At 45.0% G+C, this 14,685-nt stretch overlaps 1 protein-coding gene across 1 annotated transcript in view; it reads right to left on the reverse strand.

Annotated features, from left to right (window-relative positions):
- SLC29A1 (solute carrier family 29 member 1 (Augustine blood group)) overlaps positions 1 to 1,994 on the reverse strand; it is a 151,697-nt gene extending 149,703 nt beyond the window's left edge. Inside the window, exon 1 of the mRNA XM_068232659.1 lies at positions 1,973 to 1,994. The gene's annotated coding sequence lies outside the window, so the exon portion shown is untranslated. The remainder of the gene's footprint in view (positions 1 to 1,972) is intronic.
- Positions 1,995 to 14,685: the final 12,691 nt, after the last annotated feature.

The raw sequence follows: 14,685 nt of genomic DNA on the forward strand, positions 1-14,685 counted from the left end.
CGCGTTCGCGTTCGGGTAAAAAACGAATTGCGGTAGTGGAAATGACCTACCGCGATTCCTATGCTAAAAAGCAAACCGTAGCGATAGTAAAATCGCTAGCGGTTTGCGACTTTGCGATTCAGCCAGCGCAAACGCGCTGGTGGAAAAGGGCCCTTACTGGTGATATACACTGAATTTAAAATCCGGCAGCCGTCCTGTAAAAGAAAGTTTATAGTTACCTGCGCTGCCTTGTCCCATGAAACCACCCCGAAGACCCTGCATCACCGGAGTTCCGGCGCGTAGTGCAAGTTTTACACTGGGCCCCCCAAGCACTCTATATATATAACAATTCATATGGTGCACCAAAACCTGCCAAGGATTTCCACAGTGTCAGATCAAGTAGGAGATAGGAAACAGTTTGTTAATGATTACTACTATTTAAAGCATCTATAGAAGTGATTATTACCAGCACAGGAACAATAGAGGGCTAATCTTGTGCTTGAGGTAGGGCCCCTCGGGGCCCCGATGCAGTCGCTACCTCTGCAATCCCTATTGCTACGCCACTGGCTTCACCTGCAGATCCTGGCACCCAAATGACCTGTATTCTATGAATCTCACTCAGGGTGTTGTTGGTCACAGAGGTTGTGTAGTCTGATATTATGGTAAGTATTGCCCTTTCTCCACACATTACATAGAATGGTCAGTATTCTCCTCCTGTATTACACATGACAGCAGTGTGTTTGGCCGGCAGTATCTGGTCAGCACCCCTCCTGTGAGCCCCTCCCTGGCACTCTAAGCCTCCATCACAGGCAGCCACTGTGGGTTTTTCCCTGGCAGAGGGCTGTGTTTGGACCTCAGGAGGCTGCCAGGGAACACACCACATCCGGAACACTACACAGCCATGTCCGGTGCCCCCGCTGTGCCCAGCCCAGGAACAAACAGCAGATCACTGCAGCAGTGGGCGGCAGGATGTACACAACACTGGGGTCCTGCATGCTGCCCCTCTCACTGCCCGTCTGTCCGGGTTGTCTCTACAGTCACAGCTCTGACTCATGGGGTGTTTTATTGCGCTGGTTCCTGCAGGACAGACGTTTGTTTATTACCTCGGATCTGTGTCTCTGAGGTTCAGACCTTAAAGAGGACCTGTCGTGAAAATAACAATGAATAAAAAAATGTATTTATTTATTTTACTATCTTCATTTAGAAATTATTCAGGTAGTGTTTGCAAAAGCTTTCCTCTCCCTTATTTACATTCTGAAATGAATCACAGGTGGTGACATCTTTAGTCCTGTCAGGTGATCTCTGTGGAATGTTTGTTTCTGAGAATTCCAAAGCCAGTACAAAATATACTTGGTCTCTCAGAATTCAGCCTAGACTGTGACATCACTAGGAGGGTGGGGCTACATACCAATATACAGTAATATATAGCTATAGGGTTTCTGATGCTGAAAGCAGGAAAATTACCGCAGAAGTGGGTATCCTGAATAATTTACTGCATTCTAGTACGTCACTACAGGGCCTCTTTAAGTGCTGAGTGTAAATATTGGATGCGATTTTGTGTACAGGAAACTTACTCCTTCTCAGGGAAATATTAATTAAATCTCTTCAGTTCAGCTCTAAAAATGTAATGACAAACCTTTCAGCTCACTAGTGTTTATGACATTTAGAACACAGCTATTCCTCAGTGTTCCTAGAAACTGGCAGAGGCAAGCTTCAAAGTTGTCTGTCAGTCAATGGGGAGCTGCTTTTCCCAGCAGCAGTGTTGTGGACTCTGGGCAATCTGTACTCCAGGCTACTGTCGCCATGGCAGCTAATAAGAGTCATGTGAGCACGCAGATAGATGTGGAAATTCTTGCCCGCTGTCAGATACAAAGATTGTTTTTAATATTAAACCAAAAGAAAAGATCATATTTAGTCGATCAACAGCATTTAAGTATCCAAACTATTCCCGATATTGGGACCAGCTGTGATTGTATCAATGAAAACATCCTACCTGCCAATTGTCCAGTTTTCTGGATAAACGATCAATAATGTGATCGGTCAGGATCGATTGGGCCCATCAGGTTCTCCGGTTTCATAAAATGCGATCTGAGTAATCAAATTGAAAATACGTTTGTTCAGTAAAAATTGTACCATAAATGGTCATCTTTAAAGGGAACCTTAACTCAAAAAAAAGAGTTTTACTTACCTGGGGCATCTACCAGCCCCCTGCAGCCATCCTGTGCCCTCGCAGTCACTCATGGCTCCTCTGGTCCCCCACTGCCAGCTAGTTTAGTTTTTGCCGACTGGGAGTCGGCCGGCCGCCATGAGTACGTTTACACCCGTAATGCGTAAAAATGTACTTGTTCATGTCTGCAATAGCTTCCTGCACCAGCAGGAATGTGTAAAAACGTACGCATGGTGGCCAGCTGACTTCCAGTCGGCAAAAACGAAACTAGCTGGCAGTGGGGCACCAGAGGAGCCATGAGTGACTGCGAGGGCACAGGATGGCTGCAGGGGGCTGGTAGATGCCCCAGGTAAGTAAAACTCATTTTTTTTTTTTTAGAGTTAAGGCTCCCTTTAAGAACTCAGAGTCGGACGACCGACACAAGTCACAGTAATGTGAAACGCAGTGGTGAATGTGCTGACGCTGTATAAATGTATAATATACATTGTATATACAATGTATATACATACACCACTGCTGCAGCTAAATCGCCAATCTGATCTATAGAACAGTCCCACCCCCAGCTAGGAGACCAAGACTGGGTGATAAGAGCTGGCATCTGATTGGCTGTTGGAGGAGCAGACAGTACCCTCCTTGTGGCTTCAGCTGTGGCTGAGATTCTGCTGTGCAGGAGGGGGTGAGGATAGTAAAGTCTATGGGATGTAGGTTAGTTCGACGATGTAAGCTATTTCATTGGAGCACCGGCTGTGTCACCGCGGTCTAGATTTCCGCCAGATGGGTTTTAACGACGGAGTAAATCACATTACAGAACTCGGCAAAGTAGCATGAATAACTGGAAGTATCTGGAGTGCAAAAGGTATTCCCCCCCACGGCCATTCCAACCGCCCGCAAACCCCTCACCTCAACACCCCTCACTACATGAAGAGGGGCGGATTAAAGGGGAACTGTGGGATGTGACAGTGGATCGGACATAGAATTAGAAGCGTTTACATTTCTGTCATTAATAAAATAACTTTTTTTACATTCATTTATAAATCATTTAGTTAGTGTTTCACCATTGTGCAATCTTTCCCTGATTTACAGCTTATATTGTACATACTGGAGGTAGCAAAGATTAACACACACTGAAGCTAGTTTACTATCAGTATAGGCACAGAGTACCAGTTTATACTGTACATACTGGGGGGTAGCAGAGATCAGTACACACTGCAGCTAGGTTACTATCAGTACAGGTACAAAGTAACAGCTTATACAGTAACAGCTTACACAGTACATACTGGGGTTAGCAGAGATCGACACATACTGCAGCTAGTTTTATTAGTGTAGGAACAGAGTAACAGCTTATACTGTGTATACTGGAGGTAGGATTGATCAGCCCCCACTGCAACTAGTTTCCCAACAACATAGTAAAGGATAGTAAAGGAAAAAGGGGGGTGCTCCGCAGTCACAAAGATTGTAGCGAGGTCACAATATGGATATGGAAATATGATTTTCAATTAAATTTAATTTCCCAGCTGGTATAACTTGTGAGCTCTCTCAGTACATCTGATGAAGGGGGTGAGACCCTGTAACATGTTGGCCTTGATTCACTAAAGGGTGCTAAGTGTTAGGGCGCCAGTGAAAATGCACTTAGGACTCGAACCTACCGCTTTACGCGCTAAAATGCACGCAAGTGTTTGCGCTCGCAAATGTTAGCGGTGCGCGCGAAATGTTGCACCATTAGCGCGCAAAATAGCCTGAAAAGCTTTTTAACACGCGAACAGTGCGACTTTTCGCGCACCGGTGCGGTGTTTCACACGTGCCGGTGCTACATTTTGGGCGCACCAACTTAACGCGCGATCAGTAACAGCTTTGGACATGCAAATTACTTAGCACCCTAGTTTGCACGTCCAAAGCTTTTAGGCATGCTAACTGTGTTTGCACCCATTTGTGAATCATGCCTGTTGTGTGCAGTCTACACCATGAAATGCATGTTTATGTCTATTGAGTTTTTGGATTATGATTGATCTCGCATTGCACCTAATGTCAGGAGGACAATGACCCAGAGATATAAGCCCATTATCCAGGCCTAGACATCGGCAAGTGCTACAGATCCAGGAATCTGGCCAAAACTCTGCCAGAGATTCTCAAACACCTCATTATTCAGACAACCGTATAAGCAGGCGTTCCACCAGCACCACCCAGAGATGACCCTAAAGTACAACAGTACTCCTCAGATCTGGGCAATACTCTGCCAAGAGTTTCTCCAGAGGTTCTCAAACACCTTGTTATTCAGTGAGCGGTATCAGCGGGCGTTCCCCCGAGTTCAGGTGATAATATTTTACCAGGAGTTTCTCCACAAATGACTCCAGACTACCCAGATAGAGAAGAGCTCCTCAAACCCGGCCAACATTCCTCTAGAGATAAGTTTACACGCCCTGGCAGAATTTATGATTCATTAACCAATTTTTAATAAAATATGAATGTCAACACAAAAACGTTTGTTTTATTAATGGTTATTGGTTGGCTGAAGCCGTTTACATCTGTGTTTACTATTTTTAAATCATAAATACAACACACTAACAACCCAAAAGACCCTAATCAATGGTTTACATACTCCAGTTGTTAATGCTGTGTAGTAGTAAACAGTTGTTTGACAGTAAATAGCTTCAGCAAGGAGAGGGCCAGCGCATACCACAAAGGCTGCACCTGAAATGTCCAACAGCTCACATGTGCAGCACCTATAATAAGCGATCTGCACACTTTGCATTCAATTCAGATGCAAATCATATGCATAACTACTATTACTTACTATGCAAATGGGAAGCTCAGGAATAAAGGCTGGGAGCAGCTAACCTGGTAGTTACATACTAGCAAAATTAAGAAAAGGGGGGGGGGGGGGGGGGGGGTTGCGCATCCCTAAAAACATGCTGCAATTGACTGGTTAATCGCTCTGTCATGCACCACCTCTATTAGGCTGAAAATGCATGCCCTGCATCCAAAACAAATGCTACATTTATTATACTATGGAAGGAACTTTGGCTTCCACTATATTTTGCATGCAAATTATAATATACTAGACACTTGCGCCAGACCTCCGGGCAAGTGGCCTAACCTACATTGAAAACAACATATGTATAACCTTGGGAGCAGCTAAGCAAAAATGTGTAACTTACATTTTAATGGACAGCAAGGCTGCTCCCAGCCTGAATTCCTGAGTTTCCCGTTTGCATGGTAAGTAATAGTAGTTATGCATATGATTTGCATCTGAATTGAATGCGAAGTGTGCAGATAGCTTCTTATAGGTGCTGCACATGTGAGCTGTAGGTCATTTCAGATGCAGCCTTTGTGGTATGCGCTGGCCCTCTCCTTGCTGTCCATTAAAATGTAAGTTACACATTTTTGCTTAGCTGCTCTCTAGGTTATACATATGTTGTTTTTAATGTAGGTTAGGCCACTTACCCGGAGGTCTGCCTAACCGTGGCGCAAGTGTCCAGTATATTATACTTTGCATGCAAACTATAGTGGAAGCCAAAGTTCTTCCATAGTATAATAAATGTTGCATTTGTTTTGGACGCAGGGCATGCATTTTCAGAGTAATAGAGGTGGTGCATGCCTGAGCAATTAACCAGTCAATTGCAGCATGTTTTTAGGGATGCGCAACCTCCCCCCCCTCCCCCTTTTTCATAATAAATAGCTTCAGCCAACCACTAACCATGAAGGTGGCCATAAATCAGATGACTTGGGGGGTGATCGACCATCCAATTCGATTATTATAATCGGATGAAAATTGGTGCTGCCAATGCATGCCCGACTGACAATGCGAGTAATTTCAGGCCAAAATTGTTCACATCAATCGATCGGACATGCTGCAAGATGCAGGGCCGACATACTTGATCGGTTGAGTGGCGGTAACGGCGAGCGATATCAGGAAGAGTAATGAATGCAACAAAACCCCCGGCGCTGACCTACGCTAATATAAAATGTATCCACCCCCCCAGCCCCCCCCCCCCCCCCCCCCCCCCACCACATGCTATACATTACCTGTCCGTGGCCTCGGCTTGCTCAATGCACCCTTCACTCTTTATACACACACGCAGCCCACTTGGTTGCCTAGTGACATGGGCGCTTGTGTGATGGCATCACACACATGCACCCTTACTAGGCAACCCTGTGGGGCGCGTGTGTGGAGAGCGGAGGGAGCCCCGGAGCAAGCGGAAGCCACGGACAGGTAACGTATAGCATGTAATGGGCACCGGGGGGACATTTTAATAGGGTGGACAGCGTCCATTGGTGAGGCAGTCGGATGCGGCATCACAAGGCCAATTCCTGATCTATTTCTGCATGAAATTGATCAGTAATCGGCCTGCGGTGTATGAGCAGCCAACAGATCTCTCTCTAATCGTTCACATTGGGTGCGTTCAGAATTGTGTAAAAGTGCATGATAAAAAACGCATGCATTAGTGCGCATTTTTGTGCGCGTTTCAGTACATTGCACTTTTTTAAAGCAAGTTTTGCGTATTGTAGCAGTAGCAGTTGTCAATAAAGATTTGTTTTCATATGAAAATGTGCTGGGGTTTTTTTTCAATTAGGGGGTAGAAAATGCATGCGCTTCCATGGCTTAAAAACCGCCCATTCCCTTGCATTGATATGCGCTTTACGCACAGAAATGCATGCAACACTACGTTTTTGTAACGTAGCTCAGCACACTGCATAGATGTGGACAAGGTACATTCAACTTAATGAGAATACAATGTACATTAATGCAATGCAGAAACGTTCCTGAGTGAAAGAAACGTTTTGATGTTATCATTCGTATTCTATGAAAAATGGTTAAGAAATCATCCATTCCGCCAGGGTATGCAAACTTATGAGCACAACTGTAGATAGTGATATCAATGTGCGTTCCCCGAATCCAGGTGATGCCAACATGCCACCTTATTTTACAGAAACTGGTATCAGCAGGTGCCCCACCAGGGCTCTCCCAGAGATGGCCCCAGATTATCCAGATAGAGACATTGGCATGTGCTCTGGATCCTGGCATCTGGTTGATAATTGTTCAGAACCTGCCAAGGAACAGGCGAGGTTCCAGACTAATAAAACCTCCGCAGCATTCCTCTGATCTCCTCCCCGGCACCCAGAGATTGACCAGAACCTCCTCGGAGAGAGGAGAGATCACACACAGGTTCAGAGTGACCCAACAGAGAACTGAGGCATGATGGCTGGAGATCAGAGCTTATTCCTCACATCAGAGATGGATTATCAGATTTGGGGCCCCTCCTGGTCCTTTTGGTAAGCTGAAGTGAGGAGACGTCAAAGAAAGTGGCAGGTGGGCCCCTTGATAGCCACTAGGCCCGAAGCACCTGCCTAGATTGCCTGGTGGATGAACCTGCCCTGCCTCACATAGGAGGACACTGGGCCTGGTGTCACTTGTGTAATACTCACAGGTAATCTTAAGGGCCCGTTTCCACTATCGCGAATCCGCATGCGGGCAACGCATGCGGATTCGCACAGTCAGTACAAGTGGATGGGACTGTTTCCACTTGTGCGTTTCCCCGCACGTTTTTCTGTGCAGAAAAAATCTGCAGGGTAGGGGCCTCAGAATTCGCCTGCGTGTGGAATGCAGGCGAATCGCACGCAATGTATTTAATAGGGAAATCGCATGCGTTTTCCCCATGCGTTTTTTGCCGCAATTTCGCATGCGATTTCGCATAGGTACCCATGTTAATTCACACAGGCAGTGACATGGTTAAAATCGCATACAGCCTTACCTATGCGAAATCGCATGCGAAATCGCGGCAAAAAACGCATGCGGAATCGCACCCGCATGCGATTTGCCTGCGGTGATTCGCCGGCGATTTCGCAACGCTATAGTGGAAACGGGCCCTTTCCTGTTAAATAATGCTGCTTTTATTTCTTTGCTATGAGAGATGGGCGTTTCTCCTGTGTAATGCTGGGTACACACTATGAGATTTTCTGGCAGATTTACTGTCAGATCGGTTATTTCCAACATGTCCAATCTGATTTCCGAATCGATTTCCGACAGTTTTCCGTTCACTTCTATCGGAAATCGTTTGGACATCAGATCGGACATGTTGGAAAGAATCAATCTGACAGTAAATCTGCCAGTGTGTACCTACCATAAGTTAGCCTGTAGTGCAATGTAAAGTAATCTGCACTTACAGTGACAGCAGGTGTATACGCTCATACAATGCAGTCATTTATCATACAGGCAGTCCCCTATTTACAAACAGGTTCCATTCTGAACAGGCCCAGATTTATCTCACAGGAGCCTATAGGCACAGATGTCCTGGCACCTTAGACTGCGCCCTCCATAAACCTGAAAACCCCGCCGACCCGCACCACAAGTGTCCTGGCTGTCCCGCCTGTCACTTCTCCCCTACTTCCCTAGTCCATCATAAGTAGCTACAGGGACTGATTTGTACTCTTCACCGCCCAAGGCCACTGCCAGCAGCCACCCCCCTGCAGCATACTGTAGATAGCCAGATGACCCTTCCCTCTAGCATAGGCAGACAGATGACTCCCCCCCCCCACCCGACCTTCAGTATAGGTAGCCTTGTAACCCTTCCCCTCCCCTCCAGTTTGGATAGCCAGATAACCCCTCCCCCTCTTTCCTCTAGTATAAGATGCCAGACACTTTGCACCCCTAATATAGCTTGCTGCCCACCCGCCCTTGATTCTGTGGTTCCCTAGGCCATGGCCTATGTGGCCTTGGCTTAAATCCAGCCCTGAGTAGCTACAGGTGCCCCTTAGTATTAGATAGCCAGAAGAACCCTCAATATTAAGTAGCTAGAGGTGCCCCTAAGTATTATGTAGCTGGAGGAACTTCAGTATTAAGTAGCTAGAGGTGCCCCTGACTAAAGGCAGATTTCATCAGTGGAATGCAGAGAGCAGGGTGAGTAACCTCTCATTTACACTCTCATCAGGACTCTGCATAGGGAAGGGAAGGAGGGAGGGAGGCACTCGGGGAGCAGAGTGAGCCGCCTTTCCATCATCAGGCGCCTGTAGACACGTGCCTACAGTGCCTTATGGTAAATCCCGCCCTGGTACTGAAATACTGTAAGCTGAATGTATTTGTAAGTTGAGTCCTATGTTACACATTGTGAAATGTGGATAAATGATTTACTTTTGGACAACTCTGGGTTTGGACATGTAGATTAAACAATGTTTTTAAGTAGTTTTCCATGTTTCAATAATATTTTAGTGTTTTAAACTACTGCACTTTATAGAACAATTTATACAATACTGTAACTGTTAACAATAAAAAGATGTTGTAAAAAAAAAAGTCTTGTATATTTTGTACATGAAGACAACATTGTTTGTATCTCTGAAACATTGTTATGCGGGTCATTTGTAAGTCGGGGACTGTCTGTAAATTGTTTATGTGATATTGCAAACGTGGCAAAATGCATGCAGCCAGCCAGCCACATGTGGCAATTCCAGGGTGAATCGCAACACATCGATGGAAACATCAGAAAGTGCAGTTTAAAGTGAACCTCCGGACTAAAAATCTACTCAGCAGAACTGAAAAGGCTTGGTGTGTCTTTATCAGTTTCACAGCATCAGAACTTTGTTTTTCTTACCAAAGCATCATTTTTAGCTGCTTTTATAGCTAAGCTCCACCCATCAAAGAAAACTACCCGGGCGGTTTTTCCCTGATGCTGTGCAAAGCATGATGGAATTTCCTATGTTGTTGTTCACGTTGCCTAGCAACTGGGAGGGGTGATCAGCACACAGGACAGTTGGAACTGTGTCTCATGCTCCCTGTCACCTCCTTTCAACCAAAAAAGATGGCTGCCCTCATGAAATCCAACATTTGTCTGTTCTTTTAAAACATTGTGGGTGAGAGATTATATTACCTATCTATTTTAATGAACATAACTAATGTAACTTAATGACAGTATGTTTGTTTAGGCTGAGGTTCTGATGCCCCTGTGATCCACATTGCATTTCCGAAAGTGCAGCTAATTCAGACAGGTGGAAACGACGACCTGTCTTTAGCAGAAGAAATTCAGAAAACGTACGAGACATTGTGCTGCAGGATTGATTAGAGGCTACAGATATCTGGCCAACATCATCTTATGACTGTGGGGGGCGGGAGACCCTAAGCAGATAGAAGGCTCCACACATGACAGACGGAGGAGATCAGAGTCATTTCCGGATGATGGGCGCAACTGATCTGCTGTATAATTATACATAACGTATTGCCCCCCGGAGACAGTATCTCGCCAATATTAATAATCTCTAATAAACAGAACCCCAAATATCCCCCAAATATCCTTCAATATTTAGATTATATGTGATGTCACGTGTAACAGAAAATAAACATACAGCAGAACGAGGTAACATGGCGGCTGACACAGAACAGCTGCTATTCAGGGGGATTATTGCAATGTAGAGATATCAAACTACAGATTTCTTTCCCTCATAAAGAGGCCCTGTATTGGCAGAGTAGAAAGCAGTAAATTATTCAGGATATCCACTTTTACAGTAATTATCCAGGTTTCAGCATCAGAAACACTTCCTATGTGTATATTTAGCTGTATATTGGTATGCAACCCAGCCCTCCCAGTGATATCACAGCCTAGGCTGTTTAGCTATGCGGAATTCTACCCCTGGAGCTTTCTAGGAGACCAGGGCCCATATGCAAATCACTTTCTCGGATTTTTTCTACTAGGTGAGATTTTCACATATTGACATAAAATACATACTCAAAATAATTTTCATAGTTCTTTCTTACCAACTTTTGGGTGCTTTTTCAATTTGCAAAGTGCTAAAAAGTTATTTTAAATCAAAGATGAAAAATTATTTTCTAGGCGAAAACTTAGGAGAAAAAGTTAATTGCATATGGGCCCAGGCGTTGTTTCCACTGGCTTTGGAATTCTCAGAAACAAACATTCCGCAGAGCTGCTTCTGACAGAACAAAAGATGTTGCCGCCTGTTGCCCAGGTACGACGCGGGCAACATGGCCATGATTAAGGGCCCGTTTCCACTATCGCGAATCCGCATGCGGTGCCCGCATGCGGATTCGCACAGTCAGTACAAGTGGATGGGACTGTTTCCACTTGTGCGTTTCCCCGCACGTTTTTCTGTGCAGAAAAAATCTGCAGGGTAGGGCCCTCAGAATTCGCCTGCGTGTGGAATGCAGGCGAATCGCACGCAATGTATTTAATAGGGAAATCGCATGCGTTTTCCCCATGCGTTTTTTGCCGCGATTTCGCATAGGTACCCATGTTAATTCACACAGGCAGTGACATGGTTAAAATCGCATACAGCCTTACCTATGCGAAATCGCATGCGAAATCGCGGCAAAAAACGCATGCGGAATCGCACCCGCATGCGATTTGCCTGCGGTGATTCGCCGGCGATTTCGTAACGCTACAGTGGAAACGGGCCCTAACAGCGGTGCTTCACGCAGGTGCAGTAATGCCGACCTCGGGGTCGGCCTCTGCACCGTGCGGAGAGCGGAGTGGTCGGCGTGGGACAGTCGGCTGCAAGGGGCTGGAGAAAGCCTCAGGTGAGTAAAGCTTTTTTTTTTTAATTTTGCCTAATAACTCCTTTAAGGTGAGGCACGATTTTACAATGGGAAAACACTGACTAAATAATTTATGAATGAATATTGTAAAGAAAGAAAAAAAAAAGCAATTTTATTAATTACATTATTTTCACATCAATATCCCCCCCCCCCCATCTGGGGCATGTTGTGCATGAGAATTTTACCACAATCTAGTGAGTATCCCCTAATAGTTGGTTAGAGGATGGATACTTGACCCGCTGTATCTGGAAGGGGAGAACAGTGACTTCAGGGGGATCTCTGTGCACTTATTCAGCCAATACCATCGGGGTGGATTTTTTCAGCTGATGAAACTCTAAAGTATTTACGTAGCTTTCACCTATAGTAGTGACATCAGATAGTGAGCTCCTCCATGGGACAGGCTGTGACCTAAAAAATTCACAGTACTCTGCAAAGAGCAGTGGAAAATGTTACCTTTCTATGAATGAATAATGATAATAAAAATTATGATGTGCTTATACACTCACATCTTCTGCAGCACATTACAGAGTACATAGTCATGTCCCTGACAGTCCTTAGAGGAGCTCACAATCTAATCCCTACCATAGTCATAGTCTAATGTACTACCATATTATTATGTATTTATATAGCACTGACATATTCTGCAGCACTTTACAGAGTACATAGCCATGTCACTCATTGTCCTCAAAAGGAGCTCGCAATCTAATCCTACCATCGCCATAGTCTAATGTCCAAGTATATTCTTATTATTTATATAGCACTGACATCTTCTGCAGCACTTTACAGAGTACATAGTCATGCCACTGACTGTCCTCAGAGGAACTCACAATCTAATCCTACCATAGTCATAGTCTAATGTCCTATCATATGTATTATACAGCACTGGCATGAGTTATCCACTATACCACCGAACAGCTCCATGCTAATTATTATTATTATTAGTAGTAGTAGTAGTATTGCACTTTTTAAAGGGACCCTGAGATGGTAAACTTGCGCTAATTTATACTTACCTAGGGCTTCCTCCAGCCCCATAAGTACTGTGGCCTCCCTCGCCATCCTCCTCGGCCCCTGTCATGAGTCCCAGTAATCCGGGCAGTCGCGGCCTTCTGCATGGCTCGGACATGTGCGCAATCCTCGTTGCTCTCCCGTCCCCTGGACCGTTCTGCGTCTGTGCAATAGTACTGCATGCGCAGAAGACCTCAACTGGCGGCGACTGACTGGATTACCGGAAGTCGTAGCGCCAGAACAGAGGGGCTGAAGAGGACAGCGAGGGAAGCCACGGTGCTTATGGGGCTGGAGGAAGCCGAAGGTAAGTATAAATTAGCACTAGTGTACATCTCTGGTACACTTTTAAATGAAGGATGAGAATTGGTCCCTCTTCTGCAGTTACTTGTCTGTTGTTGGGTGTTGGCTCCATCTAGTGTTTGATCTGCACCATTACATGAAGATGTGACTTCCTCTGTGTTGTATCCTGTTAGGAGTCGTGTGTGTCATGGATTCTGAGGAAGGCTCAAAAGCCGGAAGCTTATTCTTATATATTTTTAAGTTAGCCTATAAATGGTATCATCCTGATTCAAAACTTCTTGCTTTTACTGATGATGGCTAACACAGTACAATATTCTACTGCTGGATATTAATCAGGACCAGCAGAATTAGTAGACTGGGAAGTTTCTGGACAGCTTGAGTTGGTTCTGATCTGAGCTCTCAGATACATGTTTGCACAGACTCAGTGATTGGTCCTGTGTTGTTCTTCCTTATATCAGGGCCGGTTTAAGCAACAATGGGGCCCCAGAGCAAAATAAACCTGGGGGGGCCCCCCAACAGATACCCCGGAGCAAACATTGGCATTAAGGGACCTTTTTTGCAGCTGGTATAGTCAGGGTTTGAAGCCCCAATCGGTCGGAGCTCCACATTCTGGCTACCCCAGCCTGCATGGGGGACAAGGGGTTAAAAAGTTTCAGGAGGGGGGACCCCACATAATTAAAAAAAAACAATTCCCACACTCTAAACATAAAAAAAAAAATTGGGAAAATAGGAAAAAAATGCCAGGGCTGTATAACGATCCCTGACCAAAGCGCTGCGGCTGCGTATGGACCCCCTGGAAACCCTGTCAGGAAATGTATTGCTCTTTCTTTTGATAAATGTAAAATTACACTACCGTTAGGTACTAAAAGTGACATTTACCGCATTTAAAAGTATACTTTTTTCCTTCGAAACTTTAAAATCGATTTTCTCAAAAACTATAAGGTCTTTTTGAAAAATTGTTTTTTCCTCTTATTCCCAATGATCTCCTTAACATATCCTGCAAATTTAGGGTTTCTAGAATTTAAGGTGGATTTGCTATTAACCATTAAAGTCGGCTGGTTTTTAAATGTGTATTTTTTTTCCTTTGAAACTTTAAAATTGATTTTCTCGAAAACTATAAGGTCGATTTGAATTTTTTTTTCCTCTAGTAGCCACTGGGGGCCCCTACTAGCTCTAGGGCCCTGGGGCAGCTGCGTCCTTTGCCTCTATGGTAGTGCCGACCCTGCCTTATATAGCACATTATTAGGATACTTGAAGGGCATGAATGAGCGTTGAATCAGTTTTGAGAGCTTCTTTATCTGACACACCAGTAGAACCAACACACGTTCAGAGTCATTGTGAATACTGTACATCCGAGCTTCTTCCTAAATAGACTTTGGCTGATGTCTGGCTGGATTTTAAGCAGCTTTGGCTGGATGGGAAGTTACATCTGGCAACCCCTAAGTGCCAATGTCTGGGCAGATTTCCACAGTGACAAGATTAATGACGGGACATCTCCTGGGGATTCATCACACACAGCTCTCTAATGAATGACTGTCCTCAGCTGCTGGCTCACTAATTAGTCCCCTCATTAGGCTGAAAGTGTGAAAGTCCTCGCCTGATGGTCACTGCCTGCCTCGTCTCATAGTCATAAGGACGGAATTCTGGATGTATGCAGAGAAGGATACAGAAGACAAGGGGCCCAAGGCAAGATAGTAGT

This window comes from Hyperolius riggenbachi, chromosome 4, assembly GCF_040937935.1.
Source record: "Hyperolius riggenbachi isolate aHypRig1 chromosome 4, aHypRig1.pri, whole genome shotgun sequence".
Taxonomy (NCBI): Eukaryota; Metazoa; Chordata; class Amphibia; order Anura; family Hyperoliidae; genus Hyperolius; species Hyperolius riggenbachi.